Source organism: Calidris pugnax, unplaced genomic scaffold (assembly GCF_001431845.1).
Source record: "Calidris pugnax isolate Ruff unplaced genomic scaffold, ASM143184v1 scaffold150, whole genome shotgun sequence".
In the NCBI taxonomy this organism is placed as follows: Eukaryota; Metazoa; Chordata; class Aves; order Charadriiformes; family Scolopacidae; genus Calidris; species Calidris pugnax.
In genome coordinates, this window is record NW_015091300.1 from 2,156,505 (window position 1) to 2,159,352 (window position 2,848).

Genomic DNA, 2,848 nt, shown 5'->3' on the forward strand with positions numbered 1-2,848 from the left:
AAAGGCTTTGGCGGTTTATTGAGGGGAGGGGAAGGTTGCTTGAATTTTCCCGGCTGATCGTGGTCGGAACCTGCAGCCCCTCGTAGCGATCCTCTGCGCTAAATCTGTCGCCATTTACGTGAGTTTTTTTTAATTGCTGTTTGAACTGGGAGCCGTGATTCTCATTCTCTGTCTCTGATTTCCTCGCCTGGTATCTTGAATCTTTACCGGGAGATTTCTGGCTGCGTATCAACACCTGTATGACACAACCTCTCCATTTGCGGGGTTTTTGGGTGGTTTGGGTTTTTTTTTTTGTTTGGTTTGGGGTTGGTTTTTGGTGGTTTTTTTTTTTTTTGGAAGTCCAGCTTAGTTATTTGCTCGTTTCTTTTTTGATGGGAAATACCGGTGTGTAAATACGTCTGCTGACATCTCCTGCTGGGTAGGCAGAGGGGGCTCCGATGGGGTGGATGATTAAAATTTAGCATAGAATAGAACAGAATAGAATAGAGCATAACAGAACAAAATAGATATTCTATTGTAAATTATATTATATTATGCATTTTTAATACTTATTTATTAATATTTGTTTTAAAGTGGGTTTTGATGCAGTTTTGCTTTGACGCAGTTTTTCTTCGTAGAAAACTTGCTGGAAAAAAAAGCCCCAAACCCCAACCTTCTCTTCCTAAGTAGTTTAAATGTCTCGGCAGACTGAATGCTTGCAGAGAAATTGTGATTAAAGAAGGGTGGTTGGGATGAAGGTGCTGCTTGGTGCAGGGTTAAGCTGGGCTTAAGCTGACCCGCTCCGTGTGGGGATCACACGGGGAAAACTGGAGGTGCTTTATGGGGAGACCACCTCCCCCCCCCCCAAAAAAGGTGGAATTTGGGTTTAAATTTCCATTTATCTTGGGAACTTTTTGCTTCTTTTACTAGCGGACGGGGCGCAGCAGGAGGGTACGTTACACCCAGTTAAGCTTTAATATTTTTCACAGCTCCTTCTTGAGATGAAAGGCTGTTTCAGCAGCGCAGACCCCCCCCACCTTTGCCAGCTCCCCCCCACCCCATGGAGGTAATTCTCAGAGCCGCGCCGCCGATATATATATAAATATATATATAAAAAACCAACCAGACAGCCGTGGTTTTGTTTAAGGTTGGGCTGAATGAAAAACAGGAGGGGAGGAATGTGCTCAGCAGAGGAGGAACCGGCGCTCGGCCATCCCGGCGTTGCGTTCCGGGTGGAGGGGAGCCCTTGGCGCGTTGGTGCGGGGACCTGCAGCTTGTTCTTTGGCCCTCGAAAAGGGGATGTGGCAGCCACCTTCCACTTCACCCAGGTATAATATTTTTTGGGGCGGCGGGGGGTGGGGAGAGGAGGGGGAATGAGACCCAGTGGGGCTTTCCGCTGGGTGGAAGGGAGATCGGGTGGAGGTTTCTCCTCTTGGGAGGATTTGGAGGTTGGGAGCAGCAAAGGCAGCCCGAACCCTGGTCGCAGGATGCTTTGGGCTTGGCCAGCCCTTGCTGCCTTCAACATCTCCAACACCCTTCCACCAGAGAGAAAACCTTTTGTGGGCTTCTCGTTGAGTTTCCTGGTGTATCCACCCCGGGACAGCCCAGCAAATAACTCCTGGAAAGGTAGAGGAGATGCTCCGTTCTCTTTCCGATGCCTTCCCATGCCTTCTGTCCCTCCCACTGCCGCCGAGGGGACATTTCCAACCCGTGCTGGGGAGAAGGCAGGATTGAACCCCCAACTTTGAGGCTTGCGCTGGGTGCTGTTTTCCTTCGGGTGCCAGGGGATGAGGAGTCAGAGCCAGCGTGTTTGAGCACCCAGCAAAGCATTAGCCGTACAAACCTGGGATTTTCCAGCCAGCCCGGGGCTGCCCGGCACCTAAACTCCCTCCGCCGCCTTTGAAATTCCTCCTCTAATTAATAAATCAGTGGCAAGTTTCACTGACATAACTCCAGCGCTATTGCTCTTAATTAAATGGCAAGCTATTAAGAACAGTTTCAAAACACTTAAGTCCTCCCTCCCCGGTTTTTGTTCCCTCTTTTGCTCTCCTTCCCATTAAAGCGTCGCCCGGTGGAATGGTTTTATGGAGTTGGAAGCAATTAGGAGAGGTGGAGGATCTCGCACCGCATCGAAAACGTGGGGTGTGGGGAAGGTCCCAGGTAATGGGGCAACCATGGGAGGGAGGGCTGGTCCTGTCCCCTGCCCTCCCGGCAGGATGGGGATGGGAAGGCAGCATCACACCTGGCCCCATCAGCGGGGAGTTGATAAATAACATATATATTTACGTATAAATATAATGCCTATCTATTATAAATGGTCGCGCAGTACATAAATTCATATAATGGCATATTGTGTATGTATTACACACTACTGAATCACCGTATACACTCTATACGCTGTAATATTGGTGCATATAAACACTGTTTTATTAACGTGCAGTGGTGGAGAAGGGGCAGCTGGCACCCGGCTGCACTGCGCTGCGGGTCGGATCGGCGAGGTGGCCGCACGCTTTATTTTCCTTTGGCTGAGAGCTTTCGCCATGAATAGAGGGAGGGGAGCTGGGGCTGGGATGCTTCTGCCAAGAATGATTTGGAGGCCTCTTTATATTAGTCAGAGCTCTTTTTTTTTTTTTTTTTTTTATTCCTTACTGGAAGCCTGAGAGGAGCCGCACGCCCGATGGCAACGTTGCTCACAGGTCTGCATAATTTTCAAGTATCGCTCATGTGAGCAGCTTGCCTTAATTACAGATTTATTTCTCGCTGCTGCTGGATTGCTTTGTTCCTCGTCCCTCAAAAAAAGATGTCCTTGCCCCCGAGGAATGGGTGTGTGATGCTCGTGAGTGCTATTTTCGGGGGGGGGGGGGGGGGG

At 49.5% G+C, this 2,848-nt stretch overlaps 1 protein-coding gene across 1 annotated transcript in view; it reads left to right on the forward strand.

Annotated features, from left to right (window-relative positions):
* Positions 1-2,848, forward strand: part of ZBTB7C (zinc finger and BTB domain containing 7C) — a 59,832-nt gene that overhangs the window by 225 nt on the left and 56,759 nt on the right. The window lies entirely within an intron of this gene.